General features: G+C 34.8%; 1 pseudogene; it reads right to left on the bottom strand.

Annotated features, from left to right (window-relative positions):
- Positions 1 to 15,168: 15,168 nt before the first annotated feature.
- On the bottom strand, positions 15,169 to 15,984 carry LOC114172659 (uncharacterized; annotated as a pseudogene).
- Positions 15,985 to 17,464: the final 1,480 nt, after the last annotated feature.

The raw sequence follows: 17,464 nt of genomic DNA on the forward strand, positions 1-17,464 counted from the left end.
GAAATTGATGGCTCAAAACTTACCAAAATATGGTGAAGGTGAGAGGAAGAATTCAAGCACACTCTCTAGAGTTTTACTTCTCAACCACCGCCTAAAATGCTACCTTAGACTAGCAACCAATTTGGAAAACAAAATCACTTAATTCACAATCAAGAGCATTGAAGCCAAAACTACTTGCCAATTGAAATGTATAACACAAGAAAAGCTAATTAAGAAAGCTAAACCACATTGAATATGATTTGACAAGACTGAATTGAATAGTCAAAAACAAGGACAAGCAAGAAATTAAGGCTTGAAAGAAAGGAAAGCACAACAAAAGGAATCCTAGAACGGAACTAGAATTGAGTAAAAACCAAAAACAGAAACTGCAGTGCTCATAAAATGCTTATGGTATTCATTGCATGTATGCCAATGTGAGGGAAGTAATCCACTCCAAATGAAAGCAATTGATGGCAATATTGAATACACACATAAACTAGCAAATGTATAGACCAAGAGCACTGAAATTCTGAAGCAAAACACACCAAAAACGCACTAAACAGTGATTTTCCCGAAAACAAAGCACCAGAAAACGCTGACAGATGCCTTAACTTTGAAGATTTTTCATATTTTTTGTACTGGACATATTTGAATGATTCTTTTTGCTACTTTTTCGTCCAGATGTTAAGAAAATTAGGAAAAACTCAGAAGGTGATTCGGTGCTATGAATCGTTACAGTTAAATCACACAAGAAAAGTGTACGTCAGGACACAAGTGAAAACAGCAGCAAACTGGCACTGAAAAACACAGAAAGTTGCCTCTACTTCAAAAATTTGTATAGAATTCAATTCTCAACATAATTGAATGATTCTTGTTGGAGAATTTTCGTCTATGACTTAGCTTTTCGAAGCAACAATCAGCTTAAAATTTGGTGCACTGAGTCACTCGTGACACTTCTCAAACAGAAGGTGTGCAGTGGAAAAAAGTTGAAAACAGAAGCAAAAGCAGAGTGAAAGGGGAAGATGTTCAATAGACAAATCAAATCGATTTGGAGCTTGATTATGATCTAGAATCAAGCATAGGTGAAGATTAACATCTTAGGACACTCTAAGGCACAAACCAATTGGTTAAATGGCATTAAAACAATGAGGAAAGTTGACTCAAACAACCACACGCATAGCATGAAGCTTCATTGCGTTTTGGAGTGGAGTTTGGCACGGTTTCACTCAAGCAAGTGCAGAAAATGATTTTAAATGGTGGAAAATTGAAGAAACATGTAAAAGAAAGCATGAACAAGACATAGAACACAACTTGAACGATGGAAATGGAAAAGAAAAAAGAATCACAGAATAAAAATGACAAGAAACACAATGGAAGCAAAAAAATGGTGCTGAAATGTAAAGGAAAGCTAGTAAAATATGTGAACCATAGCAAGCAAGGAAATCTACAAATAGAGTGTAGAACACTCTTGTAGTCTCATAGTTGCATGGAATCAATGGAGAAACACAATATAATATACAATGAACGATAAATGTGAAAGAAAAACAAAGAAGAAGAAGAAGAAGATGAGAACAAGACGGAAAATGAAGGAAACACAAGACTAGGAAAGAACCTTACCAAACCTTGAGAGACCATGGTTTGATGGCTCTTGATACCATTATGGTGGAGCTCCAAAGGTGCATGAAGAGCTCCGTGTGCAGCGGAAATGGATGAAGGAATGGAGGCAAGTTGGAAGGCACTTGCAAGCAATGGAAGGTGAAAGAGGTGATAGGATTTCCTAATCTATGCTAGCCTAAGGAAGGTGGCTATAGGTAGAGAGAGGAAATCTCTAGAAAGTGGTGACTCTCAAAGGAAATAAAGGGAGGAGTGCTCTCAACTCAAGTTGCATCTATTGCATAAAATTTTAAGAGTGTCTACAAATGAGTGAAAATTTGGCTTTTATATGAAGCCATTTACACATAAGAAAGGAGAGCCATTGGATGGAGTGGGCCTTGATCTTGGCCCTTAGATCAAGCTAGGAGAAGGAGAGAAGATCACGCCCCTTGGATCTTGGCTCGAAGAACAAGAAGGATTCTTAGCCTTTAGATGTGATGACCAACCTTAGTCAAACCATGAAGCAAAGGAGCCTCCTTGTCTTGATAATCTCGGCCATGTATAAAGAGAATTGGGCCGAGCCCAATTTTAACCCATCCTATGTTCCTCTCATGTCTTATGTATTATTGGAAAGCAAAGCCCAAACAATGCCCAATTTAAATCTACACTACTAGATTTACATGCACTTCTTCAAGTCTTTGTGATCTCTTTGGCCGATGTAAAGAATGTGAGAAGCCCATTAATTTTGTGATCATGTAATGGGAGGCCCTTTTGAATCTTTTTCATCATTGATTTTGTAATTGGGGCTTTTAATGGGCTTGGGCTTAGGCTTGGGCTTGGGCTTGAAGGTGCAATTGGGCTTGGTGGGGTCACATCATTGATTGAGATCAATAGGAAGCAAATCATCCCTCCTAAGGTGATTCGCATGTCATGGCTAAGGGCAGAAAACTTTGGCAACGTTGAGGAACATCTCAAAGCTAAAAAATTGAAGACTTTCCTTGAGCTTTCAGGCAAGGTGTATCTGGATTTGGTGAAGGTGTTCTATGCCAACCTCAAGTTCAATAATGGCATTCTCAAAACAAGTGTCAAAGGTGTGGAGATGGAAATCACTAAGCAAACATGAAAGGATATGTTGGCCTAAGGCAAAGAGGTGTGCAAGTCCGAAAAGGTGAAACTAGTGCATTGAATGAATTCAACAAGGTGCAATGCTTCAACCAATGTGTGCGAAATCAAGTTGAGCAAGCTACAAATTTCCATGTGGGAATGCTTCGTGTGGAGGAAAGGTTGCTAGCTATGGTGGTGACCAAAATCATCATGCCTAGGGGGATCAATCATGCTACCTTGAATGAAGGTGATCTAGTGGTGATGTACTGCATTCAAAATGGAGTGATGATGGACTGGACATACATAATCTGTGACCATATTATGAAGGCAAAGAGGCTCACAAATTTCAAGCTTCCTTATGTGGTGCTCATCTTCAAGTTCATTGAGCATTTTGGTGTGGATGTGGAAGGAGAGCTTCAGGAGTCAACTGGACTTCTAAATCATGTTTCTAAACTGAATATACACAAGATGGGATTCACTAAGATAGGCAACATTTGGCTGGTTGAAGGAGATCAAGGTGTTAACATTGAAGTTGGAGCAAATGACCATGAAATAGGAACTAATGGAGGAAACCAAGATGACGATGAACCTCAACCAATGGCAATTGAGCTGTACAACCCTCTTGAGAATGCTGGACCTGCATATTCCCAATTTGAGAGAATGATTCTCAATCAACTTCAAGACCTCAACATGGCACAAAATGCACATCATGCCTATTGCACAACAAGGTTCCAAGACTTGGATGGCCAGTTGCATAATGTTCATGACGTCCTCTCTAATGTCAACAATAGAGACAACTCTAGGAATGAGTGAAGGGGATGGCTCATAGGTCATGCATTGCATTTTCCTATTGCATTTTGTGTGTTTGTATGTTTGTTCTAGTATTTTAATTGGCTATTTTTTCATTTCAATTGACTGATTATATCAGTTTTTAGCTTCATGAAGTATTTGTATTTTTGTTTCTGTTCTAATCTGTTTGTATTATGTATCAGTTGCCCTGATACACTCCTATGTTATTGTTTTAATGAAAATTTTCATCTTTCCAAATTGATCTATGCATTTACTTTCATTTGATGAATCCAAAGGGGGAGAAAAATGAGTTAAAATGAGCAAAAGTTGTTGGCAAAAGCACTACAAGTCTAAATGCTGAAACAAGATTTTGATGATGATAAAAGAAGCCATGAAAGCCATCTGGAAGTCAATATGAAGACCATGTGTTGTTGTGTTTAAAGCTATCTTGTAAAATGTAATTAGATTAGTTAGAATCAGTATTGTACAAGAAAATTCTGGTATTTCTCGAAAAGTCAAGGTGATAATCGATTATCACTTAGAATAATCGATTATCCTGAGCTGAACCATTTTTTTCAAGAAAGCACTGGAATAATCGATTATCAGCTCTGATAATCGATTATCTGCTCAAAAATTTGTTTTTCATAAACCACACTGGAATAATTGATTATCACTAGTGATAATTGATTATCATGGTCAGTTGGGCGCGACTGTTCAACTTTTTGACCTAATTTTTGGAACCTCTATTTAAGGAACCTTAAAGTTACTTCTTAGACACCTTTTTGAGAAGTTAGAGTGCTAGGATCCTAATGTTATCCTGCTCAAGAGAGTTCTCTGAGTGTTCTCAATAGAAGCTTTGAAAAACCTAGTGCGGGTAGAGCGATAACTTTTCCTGAGAGGTGTTCTAGGAGATTTGAGAGATTAACAACTAGACGTAGGGTCTTTTAATCCGAACCAGTATAAATACTTGTGTTCAATCTTCTTCTCTATCTCCTTATTTCATCTATTATTGTGTTTAAAGAAATTAATTATTAATTTAATTGATAAATTTTGGAAAAATTTTAAAGTATTAATTTTATTACTTAAAAACCAATTCACCCCCTCTTGGTTTTGTCCGCACTCTCAAACATTCCGCTGCGCGATACCAACAATTGGTATCAGAGCTTGCTTTGATAGTTATTCAAAATTTTCGAAAATGGTTGGACAAAATCAAACCTTTGCTGAAGGTGCGTCTATCAACAAACCTCCTCTATTTACTAGTGAAAATTATCCTTTCTGGAAAGTTAGGATGCAAATTTTTTTGGAATCTGTTGATAGAGGTATTTGGGATGCTGTTTTAAATGGTACATTTGTTCCTGTTAATATTGTAAATGATGTGCAGGAACCAAAGCCATTTTTGCAATGGACAGCAGACGAAAATAGACGAGCCTAGTATGATGTAAAAGCTAGAAATAAAATTTCATCTGCTTTAACCCTAGATGAGTTTTACAAGATCTCAGTCTGCACTAGTGCACAAGAAATGTGGGAAATATTGCGTGTAACCCATGAAGGAATAGACGATGTGAAAAGAGCACGCAAGAACTCCTTGATCCAAGAACAAGGAGAAACTATATACGATGTGCAGAAACGATTCACACATATCGTCAATCATCTCAAAGGTCTAGGTAAAACTTTTGACACTGATGAATTAAATATAAAAGTTCTTAAATCCTTGAACATGACTTGGCAGTCGAAGGTGACAGCCATCACGGAGTCACAAAATCTTGCGACAATGACGATGGCGGCTCTGTTTGGAAAGTTGAGAGAACATAAGCTTGAACTGGGCAGATTAAATGATGAAGAAGATATTGGAAGAAAGAAGAACATTGCCTTTAAAACCAAAGTGGTTAAAGGCAAAAGGCAAAAGGAAGAAGAAGATTCGGATGACGATGAAAATCTTAGTCTTATGATTAAGAAATTTACAAAATTCATGAAGGCCAAAGGTAAAAATCAATTCAAGAGCAACAAGAAGGATAATCAAGGATCATCCTCAAATTTCAAATGCTACGGATGTGGAGAATCTGGACACGTCAAAGCTAACTGCCCAAATTCAAAGAAAAGTGAAGAAAAGAAGGGTAGAAAATTCTTTAAAAAGAAAGCATACATAGCTTGGGAAGACAATGCCTCAAGCACATCAAATTCTAGCGATTCTGAAAATGAAGAAGCAAATCTATGTTTGATGGCTAATCATGATGATTCTGACAGTGAGGTAAATTCTACTTGCCATGAAAATGACTATGATGATTTGTATGATGCTTTTCAACAATTACTTATTAAATCTAGTAAATTGGATACTACACATAAAAAGTTAAAATCTGATTTTAAAGATTTACAAAGTAAATTCGAAAAATCTCTTGAAGAAGAAAAACTTTTGAAAAGTAAAATTTCAAATTTAGAAAATAAAGAAACTGTTGAATGTGCTTCATGTAAAAGTTACATGTTTGATATATGTATTTTGGAAAAACATCTTGAAGATGCCTTTGAAAATAAAAACTGTGAAAAGTTTGATCTCAAGAAACACCCAAATAAAACCAAGCATGCTCATAATTATAATTTTAAAAATAAAACTAAAAGAACTTGTAGAGTTTGGGTAGAAAAAGGAACATACCATGTTATGAATACATATGCATGTACTGCTACATGTTTTTATTGCATGAAAAAGGGTAATACCTCAAACAAATGTAATATTAAACATTTTGGTGTTCCAAATGGGAAGTATCATTGGGTACCTGTTCATACTTAGATATTTTTATTTTAACCCCAAGGACCTAAACAAGTTGTTGGGGACCTAAATGAATTGTTTCCTTATTTTGCAGATGACTTCTAAATCCAGAAGATCAATGTGGTATCTTGACAGTGGTTGTTCAAGACACATGAGTGGAGACAAAAAGAAGTTTAAGAACTTTAAAAGAATGGAACAAGGATTTGTCACTTATGGGGATAACAACAAAGGAAAAATACTTGGAACATGTGATGTAGGTGGAGGAAATACTTTGGAGATCAAGGATGTACTGTATGTAGAAGGACTAAAGCACAATCTTCTTAGTATAAGCCAATTATGTGATAAAAGACTCAAAGTAATATTTGAGAGTGACTACTGCACTATTCATCAAAAGGACTCCAAAGAAGTAACCTTAAAAGGTATGAGACACAATAACATTTACTTGATTGATCTTGATACTGCATCATCTAGTGATATAACTTGTTTGGTTGTTAAAGAAGAGAATCCTTGGTTATGGCATAAACGAGCTGCTCATATTAACATGCAACAATTAAACAAACTGATTTCTAAAGAATTAGTAATTGGATTGCCAAAAATAAAGTTTGAAAAAGATAAACTATGTGATGCATGTCAAAAAGGAAAACAAGTAAAATCTTCATTTCATTCAAAAAATGTGATTTCCACATCAAAACCTTTAGAACTTTTGCATATGGATTTGTTTGGTCCTTCAAGAACAAAAAGCTTTGGAGGAAATTATTATGCTCTTGTTATTGTTGATAATTACTCAAGATATACATGGACTTTCTTTCTCACACTAAAAAGTGAGGCATTTAAAGCTTTCAAGAAGTTTGCAAAAGTAGTTCAAAATGAAAAAGATTTGAAAATTAAAGTTTTAAGAAGTGATCATGGTGGAGAATTTCAAAATCAATTGTTTGAAAACTTTTGTGAAGAAAACGGAATTATGCATAATTTTTCTGCACCTAGAACTCCTCAACAAAATGGAGTTGTAGAAAGGAAAAATAGATCTTTAGAAGAATTAGCTTGCACAATGTTAAACGAATATGATGTGCCTAAATATTTTTGGGTTGATGCTGTGAGCACAGCTTGTTATGTATTAAATAGAATGCTCATTACACCAATTTTAAAAATTACCCCCTATGAATTGATTAAAGGAAGAAAGCCTAATGTAACATATTTAAAAATATTTGGATGCAAATGCTTTGTTCTAAATAACGGAAAAGAAAATTTGGGTAAATTTGATTCTAAAGCTGATGAAGCTATTTTCTTAGGATATTCATTAACTAGTAAAGCCTATAGAATTTTCAATAGAAGAACCTTGAATATGGAAGAATCTGTGCATGTTGTTTTTGATGAAATTGTGGACCTTGAGGAGAACCCTCTTGAGTCAAGTAAAACAAATGCAGGTGATGAAGAATATTTTAAAGAAGCTCTTAATGAGATGTACCTAAATGAGAACCCATTGACTGAACCTGAAGATCTTTCCAAAAGCTGGAAATCACCTAGAGGATTGTCTATGGAAAATTTCATTGGAGATATATCAAAGGGAGTAGTTACAAGAAACATGTCAAATTTCTGTATGATTGTTGCCTTTGTTTCATAGATAGAACCCAAAAATGTAGAAGAAGCTCTTCAAGATGATCAATGGTGTATAGCAATGCAAGAAGAGCTGAATCAATTTGAAAGGAATGAAGTTTGGGAACTCATTCCTAAGGAAGATTCACACCAAGTCATAGGAACAAAATAGGTGTTCAGAAACAAGCTGGATGAAGATGGAAACACCACTAAAAACAAAGCCAAACTTGCAGCAAAGGGGTACACACAAGAAGAAGGTATAGACTATGATGAGACTTATGCTCCAGTTGCTAGGTTAGAAGCTATACGTTTACTTCTTGCCTATGCCTCTCTCATGAAATTTAAACTATATCAGATGGGTAACAAAAGTGCTTTCCTAAATGGATTTATAAAAGAAAATGTGTATGTTGAACAACCACCTGGATTTGAAGACTATAAGTTTCCCAATCACATTTATAAATTAAAGAAAGCATTGTATGGATTAAAACAAGCACCTAGATCTTAGTATGAAAGATTAAGTACATTTTTGTTAGAAAATGATTTTGAAGGAGGTAAAATTGATTTAACTTTGTTTATTAAAAGAGTGAATGAGCATATTTTGCTAGTTCAGATTTGTGTAGATGACATAATATTTGGGTCTACTGATAATTCATTATGTAAAGGCTTTGCAACCATAATGTAAGGAGAATTTGAAATGTCAATGATGGCAGAATTGACATTCTTTTTGGGTCTTCAAATTAAGCAAATGGAAAATGGAACTTTCATTTCTCAATCAAAGTACTATAAAGAAGTACTTAAGAAATTTGGAATGGATACTGCAAAGGAAGCAAGTACTCCTATGGGAACCTCCTGCTACATAGACAAAGATGAATCATGAATAGAGGTAAATCAAACTATGTTTAGAGGCATGATAGGTTCTTTGTTATATCTTACTACAAGTAGGCCTGATATTATGCAATTTTTATGTGTGTGCTCGTTTTCAAGCCAATCCAAAAGAATCACATCTTACTGCAGTAAAAAGAATTTTAAAATACTTAAAAGGAACTGCATGTTTTGGACTTTGGTATCCTTCAGGAGCATCTCCTAATTTGATAGGCTATTCAGATGCTGATTATGGTGGTTGTAAAATAGATAGAAAAAGTACTAGTGGTACTTGTCACCTCTTAGGTAGTTCATTAGTCTCTTGGCACTCGAAGAAACAAGCTTGTGTAGCTTTGTCAACTACAGAGGCTGAATACATAGCAGCTGGAAACTGTTGTGCTCAAATTCTTTGGATGAAACAACAACTAGAAGACTATAATATCTTTTTAAATCACATACCTCTGAAATGTGATAATACCAGTGCTATTAATTTAACCAAAAATCCCATAATGCACTCGAGGACAAAGCACATTGAAATAAGGCATAATTTCCTAAGAGATCACATTCATAAAGGAAATTGTGAGATAGAATACGTGGATACAAAGCACCAATTAGCTGATATCTTTACCAAACCTTTAGCTAAAGATAGATTTTATGAACTAAGAAGAGACTTAGGCATATGAGAGATCTCTTAAATTGCCAAAAACTCAAATTCCTTAAAAATCCGAAAAATAGCGTCAATAATCGATTATCAGACACTCAAAAAAAAATTCCAAAACATTTTGGAATAATCGATTATTTGGGGACATAATCGATTATCCTTAATTCTGAGCCAAAATCAAAAACTCACTGGAATAATCGATTATCACTTAGGATAATCGATTATCAGCTCGTCAAACTTCATATTTTGCCAAATTCATGAACCAATTATCACTTTAGGATAATCGATTATTACACGTCATTGGACCAAATAAATTCAAAAACTAGTTGTTGTAACAGCTAGATTTGCATCAAATCACATGTATATGGCTGTTGGAGACTCTTCTCTATAAATCTTAGCCATTTTTGTCACCAGAACACTCTTTTCTCTCCATCAAAACTCAAGAAACTCTCCTTTTCTCATTTTCTCAAAAACTCTCAAAAGCTTCCCTCACCTTTACCTCAACCATGGCTGAACCCTCTCATAGAAAGATTCCTACCCGCAGAAGGACTACATCTCGTGCTTCTCAACCCTCAAATGCACCTAGGACTGCTTCCATTGAAGTATGGATTACGGATGAAGAAAGAAGATCTGAATTCATCACATTGTGGAAAGACAAACCCCTCATCACTCCTAAATTCATCTAGTCTCAATGGTTTGTCAATCGCCATTACACAATTCAAAATTTTCTGGCTGAACAAGGTGTGAAATTCTTCACAGAGATGCAAGGCACCTACTACCCCGATTTGGTACGAGCCTTCTACTTCAATTACAAATTCAGAGATGGAGTTGGGTTCACAAAGGTAAAAGGTGTCAACATTATTCTAGATAATGATATTTGGGAAAATGTTGCACAATTTCCCATTCATGATGGCACATCTCCAATCCTCACGACTGGCATTGAAGGGTTCAACAGAATTTTTGCATATAGATCCTTTATGCGATGCCCAGATCAAGAAATAGGCCGCCAATTGTTAGTCGGACCTCTCAAAATTAATGAGCGTCTACTTCACTATCTCATTGTTTGGATTTTATGTCCACATGGTACAAACCACGCACAGTGCAGTGAAGCAGATCTTATGATCATCTATGCCATGCTCAACCACATTCCTATCTATTGGCCAAACATCATTCTTGACACCATGCTCAAAGCCAAGAGATTGCCTCAATATCCTCTCCCGTATTCCTTGCTCATCTCTCGTATTTGTGAGTACAAAGGGGTCAATGTCTCTGATGAACAATCTCATAAAACCACTGAGGCAAATAAAATTGCAGAAAACTCCTTGAAGCAGATGAAATTTATTCCTTTTGGGAATACCTACATTCACAAGGATGATATGCCTTCCTCGGACAATGAAGCAGAAGAGAATCCTTCCACTGCTTCTATTCCTCCTGTTGACACACATATTGGATCATCCAGTGGTGTTGGTGGCTCATCCTCTTCTTTAGAGGATCACATTTTAAATCTCAACCAAAGACTTGAAGAATTCTTTCTTCTCTCCACTCACAGACATGAAGAAGTCATTGGCTTAATTAGAGGATTAGATTCTAGGATTTCCAACTTAGAACATAAATTTGATAAGTATGATGAAGATGATGACATGAGTCAAGACTTTTAAAAGTCTACATCATAGTTATTTTTTATTGTAATATGTTTTCTAGTTCTATTATTTCTCAAATAAACGTCTCTTTTTATTGCTATTCTTTACCATTGTCTCATTGAGGGGGAGTTTCTCTATTAAAACTTTTTTTCATATGATCAAAACAAGGGGAGAAAAAGTTTAAACGTTTAAACCCAACAGTGCTACCGACAAATGTACTAGTAAGATATTTTGATTGCAGATACTTTAAACATATTGTTTTGATCATCATAAAAAAGGGGGAGATTGTTGGCAAAAGCAATACAAGTCTAAATGCTGAAACAAAATTTTGATGATGATAAAAGAAGCCATGAAAGCCATCTGGAAGTCAATATGAAGACCATGTGTTGTTGTGTTTAAAGTTATCTTGTAAAATGTAATTAGATTAGTTAGAATCAGTATCGTACAAGAAAATTCTAGTATTTCTCGAAAAATCAAGGTGATAATCGATTATCACTTAGAATAATCGATTATCTTGAGCTGAACCATTTTTTTCAAGAAAGCACTGGAATAATCGATTATCACCTCTGATAATCGATTATCTGCTCAAAAATTTGTTTTTCATAAACCACACTGGAATAATAGATTATCACTAGTGATAATCGATTATCTTGGTCAGTTGGGCGTGACTGTTCAACTTTTTGACCTAATTTTTGGAACCTCTATTTAAGGAACCTTAAAGTTACTTCTCAGACACCTTTTTGAGAAGCTAGAGTGCTAGTGCTGTGATTGCAAGAGAGTTCTCTGAGTGTTCTCAATAGAAGCTTTGAAAAACCTAGTGCGGGTAGAGCGATAACTTTTCCTGAGAGGTGTTCTAGGAGATTGAGTGTTGCTGCTGTTGCTAGGAAAGCTAAGGTCAATATTCTCTGTGTGATTTAGAAAAAGGTGTTCATCTCTTGTGCGATTCAGGAGAGGTGTTTTCTTAATATCTGATTGTAAATCTATTACTTGTTAGTGATTTAGTTAATCTCGTTTTTGAGAGATTAACAACTGGACGTAGGGTCTTTTGATCCAAACCAGTATAAATACTTGTGTTCAATCTTCTTCTCTATCTCTTTATTTCATCTATTATTGTGTTTAAAGAAATTCATTATTGATTGAATTGATAAATTTTGGAAAAATTTTAAAGTATTAATTTTATTATTTAAAAACCAATTCAGCCCCCTTTTGGTTTTGTCCGCGCGCTCAAACATTCCGCTGCGCGATACCAACAAAAGTGTGTTAAGATTGGAAAATCTAAAATAAATCTGCTAGAACCATATAATACTGCAAACTTAATCTAGAATGTGAAGTTAAATCATGTTATTAATGATAGGGGGAGCATATGCATATGTAATATGTATGTATGCTTGTGTGCTTTTGCTTGGTTTTATGTTTGGAATATTGGTATCTTGTATGCAAAAGCTTTTTTAGGTTTCTCTATGGATCTTAGCTCATCAATTCAACTCGAGGATGTTGGCTTCATCAATTTAGGGGGAGATTGTGGGCACAAGCAAGCTTGAAGCAAAGAATTGATAAAGCCATGTGCATGAATATCTTAAGTGTTTGATGAAGATTAATGAAGATCCTTTTGAAGATTAAGTTGTAGTGTGTTAAATCTGTATATAACATGTTAAATGTAATGTGTTAGTGTTATATCTTGTTGGTAGGCTATATGACATAAATTAGATGTCTTGGGTGCCTTAGTGTGTCTCTTTTAATCTGTTAAAATAGGTTTTAACAGGTTAAAAGGCTTGCTGTATATAGTTTCTGGTATTAATGCATTCAGTCAGTTGAATTATTTTTCAATCAACTGATTTCACTTAAGTCAGATGAAATCAGCTGACTATATGAAAAATTCAATCGACTATTTTAACTTAAACCATACTATATAAGCTGTGTTTTCGCGAGCAAAGGTGCGATTCTGAGTTTTTGAGCATGAAATTCTGTCACTCATCTTTGGGAAGCTCTTTCCCTGTAATTCCATCTCCACCTAACACCTTTTTAATTCTTTTTACTATTCTTAACAATTTACAATTCAAATAATTGAAAATATGTGTAAAAATTGCTCAAAATTTCATAACAAACATGTTGGCGGATACTCAGATGGGATTAGTTTCTGAAATTTAAAATATTCAATCTCTCGAAAACAATTTTTCAATTTTTTCGTACTACTTTTTACTATTTAAAATTTAAATAACTCATATTTTCTACATAAAAAATGCTCGAAATTTCACAAGAATTTTGTTGGCCAATACTCAAATTGGATTATTGATGTTATGAATTTTGAAAAATTTCGGCTTTTTGGGACACGTTACGTTTTCACTTTTCTTAGTAACTTTAACTATTTACAATTTAAATCATTGATATTTGAAATATAAAAATTGCAAAAAAAGTTGGCCAATACTAGGATAGTAGTTGTGTTCTTAAATTTGACAAATTCCATCTCCTCCTAATGCTTTTTTTAATTCTTTTTACTATTTTTAACTATTTATAATTCAAATAAGGTTAAAATACCTTTTTGGTCCTAATTTTCGTCAAGTTTTTTGAAACAAGTCCTAATTTTGATTTTGTGTTCAAATAGGTCCCAATTTTCGTCAATTTTGTTCAATTGGGTCCTTTTTTGCTAACATCGTTTAAATCATTAACGGCCATGAACAGTGACTGCCACATGTCACTTCCTGGTTTTTTTGAATTTTTTTTATTTTTATTTTTATTTTTTTAAATTTTTTTTTTAATTTTTTTTTTAAATTTTGTTAATTTTTTTTAAATGTACACGTGTCAACCTAGGGGTGTGCCACGTGTCACTTCGTGGTTTTTTTGAATTTTTTTGAATTTTTTTAAAAAAAATTTAAAATTTTTTTAAATTTTTTTTCTAAATGTCCACGTGTCAACTCAGTAGCGTGCCACATGTCAAAGTCAATGTTCTAAATTCAATTTGGTCCCTATATTTGTTATTTTTGTTCAATTAGGTCCAAATTTTTGTTAACATTAACCAATTTGGTCCCTCTCCAAATTAAAACCAAATTTAATTTTTATATTAAAATTCATATTTTTTATTAAATATCTTTATTTAATATATTAAAATTCACATCATTATAACTTTGATATAAAAATTAAATTTGGTTTTAATTTAGAGAGGGACCAAATTGGTTAATCTTAACAAAAATTAGGACCTAATTGAACAAAAATAACAAATATAGGGACCAAATTGAATATAGAATATTAACTTTGACATGTGGCACACTACTAGATTGACACGTGGACATTTAAAAAATAATTCAAAAAAAATTCAAAAAAACCACAAAGTGACACGTGGCACACTCCTGGGTTGACACGTGTACATTTAAAAAAAATTTAAAAAAAAAATTAAAAAAAAATTAAAAAAAAATTAAAAAAAATAAAAATAAAAATAAAAAAAATTCAAAAAAACCAGGAAGTGACACGTGGCAGTCACTGTTCATGGCCGTTAATGATTTAAACGGTGTTAGCAAAAAAGGACCCAATTGAACAAAATTGACGAAAATTTGGACCTATTTGAACACAAAACCAAAATTAGGACTTGTTTCAAAAAACTTGACGAAAATTGGGACCAAAAAGGTATTTTAACCTTCAAATAATTGACATTTTATGTATAAAAATTTCTCAAAATTTCATAACAAACAGGTTGGAGGATACTCAGATGGGATTAGTTTCTGAAATTAGAAAAATTGAATCGCTAGGTAACAATTTTTAAATTTTTTTACTACATTTTACTATTTACAATAGAAATAATTCATATTTTCTACATAAAAATTGCTCAAAATTTCACAAGAAACCCTCTGGTCAATACTTAAACGGGATTATTGGTTTTATGAAATTTGAAAAATTCTTCTTTTTGTGACACTTTTTTAATTTTTTTACTAATTTTTACTATTTACAATTTAAATAATTGTCACCAGTGCAGGAAGGCCTTTTGGCAGTGGTTATTTTTCATATTCTGCACCGGTTCCCGGACCGAGGCATATTGGGGCGAGGCCAAAAGAGGATAGCCTTTGGCCTCAATTGTAAACTGAAGCCATAGAGCCCCTCTTCTGCCTCGGTTTCCACGTACCAGAGGCCATAGAGTCCCTCTTCTACCTCGGTTGGTAGGTCTAACTGAAGCCATATGTGCTCACGTTTTTACATTTTTAAAAAATTCGCTCACGTTTTGGCCTCGGTTTTAGTATGACCCGAGGCCATATGTCCCTTTTTGGCTTCGGTTTGCGTAGTACCCGAAGCCATATGTCACCATTCTCAACCGCATTCCATGGCACCCACAAATCCGCATGCCTCCCCAAAGCCCTATCCCAATCCCCCACCACCACGGCTCCCAAATCCGCTTCCCTCGCCCTCCTCAACATCTCCAAAAAATCTGAATCATCCGAAACCAAAAACACCCAATCAATCCCTCTACTCATCGAATGCACCATCTGCCTCTTCAACGCCCAATCCACCGCTTGCGGCTTATCCTGCACCGTCTTAACAAACACCCCCGCCCGCCGCAGCTCCGCCGCCAGCCTGTACCCTACCTTCGGAACCAGCAGCGTCCTTGCCGCCTCATTATACTTATGATTCCTGCGCAAAAATTGTTCCTTGAAACAGTCCTATTTCTTCTTCCCCTTCAGTGACTTCAAGTACTTCGTCAGGTCCATGTGGGTCTTGCACTTGCGCCCACACATCCCGCACGTGTAGGGCTCCGAGGGTGTGACCACACCCTTCCGTTCGAGGATGTCGAGGTTCCTGCGTTCCCGGTGCTCTTCTAGGACCCACTAGGGAGGTGGACGAAGGCATGGCGGTTGGCGTAGGCGGAGAAGTCAGTCACCTCGCCGAAGCGGGAGGCGAGGGTTTTTGGCGAATAGAGGCCCGCATGGGGGCGTGTTGTCGAGGTCCCAGAGAACAATGACCTTGTCGCTTTTGGGGGCGTAGATTCCTTGGGAGTTCTTCACCATGTCGATTTCGATGCAGCAGCATTAGATACGTGGGTAACGCTGAGACGAGAATTTGTTGGAAGTAACGTGCCTGCGTTGTGTTTGTGAAAATGCGGAGTGGAAAGTGAAGGGATTGGGTTTGCGTTGTGGAGAAAAAGTGAATATTTGCAGAGAGAAATGGAGGAGCAGCGCGCGCGAGGAAGTAAGGGGGTTCAGTTTTGAGCCCTAATTAAACTATATGGCCTCGGTTCAATTTAGAACCGAGGCATATAACCCCTTTTGGCCCCGGTTCCCTAACACCTGAGGCCTAACATCCCTTTTGGCACCGGTTTTTTCCCAACCGAAGCCTATAAGTCAAAACGAGAATGGCATTTTTGAAAATTTTGGCAACCTTTTTAGCTTTGGGCCTTCTTAACCGAGGCCTAACACCCCTTTTGGCACCGGGTTTTTTGTAACCGAGGCCTATAACTGCTTTTGGCTTCGGGTTTTAGGTGAACCGAGGCATAAAAGTTGCCTGTAATTGCAAAATTGCCACTGCGCCATTATAGGCCTCGGTTTCTTGCCAACCGAGGCCTATAAGGCGAGGTAAAAATGCAATGCTGCACTAGTGTGTATTTTATATATAAAAATTTCAAAAAATTTCACAAGAGACAAGTTGGCCAATCCTAAGATAGGAGTTGTGTTCTTAAATTTGACACATTACATCTCCTCTTAACACTTTTTTAATTCTTTTTACTAGTTTTAACTATTTACAATTTAAATAATTGACATTTTATGTATATATAAATTGCTCAAAATTTCATAAAAAACAGGTTGACAAATACTCAGATGAGATTAGTTTCTGAAATTCATACTTCATTAGATTAGTTTCTAACTTTTACTATTTAAATAATTCATATTTTCTTCATAAAAATTGCTCTAAATTTTACAACATTCATTGGCAAATACTGAAAGGGGATTATTGGTGTTATGAAATTTGAAATCAAGCTAAAAATTTTCATATTTTTTTTGACACTTTTTAAATTTTTTTACTAACTTTTACTATTTACAATTTAAATAATTAATATTTTATATATGAAAATTGCAAAAAATTTCACAAGAAACAAGTTGGCCAATACTAGGATAGGATTGATGTTCCTAAATTTGACAAATTCCATCTTACGGTAACACTTTTTAATTCTTTTTACTGTTTTCAACTATTTACAATTTAAATAATTGATATTTTATGTATAAAAATTGCTCAAAATTTCATAACAAACAGGTTGGCACATACTTAGGTGGGATTAATTTCAGAAATTAAAAAAATTCAATCGGTAGGTAACAATTTTTAAATTTGTTTACTAGTTTTTACTATTTACAAGTTAAATAATTCATATTTCCTACATAAAAATTGCTCAAAATTTCACAATAAACCCTCTGGTCAATACTCAAAGGGGGATTATTCGTGTTATGAAATTTGAAAATTTTTTCTTTTTGTGACACTTTTTGAATTTTTTTACTAACTTTTACAGTTTAC

This window comes from Vigna unguiculata, chromosome 10 (assembly GCF_037176805.1).
Source record: "Vigna unguiculata cultivar grain cowpea cultivar isolate G323 ecotype 2 chromosome 10, ASM3717680v1, whole genome shotgun sequence".
NCBI classification, from domain to species: Eukaryota; Viridiplantae; Streptophyta; class Magnoliopsida; order Fabales; family Fabaceae; genus Vigna; species Vigna unguiculata.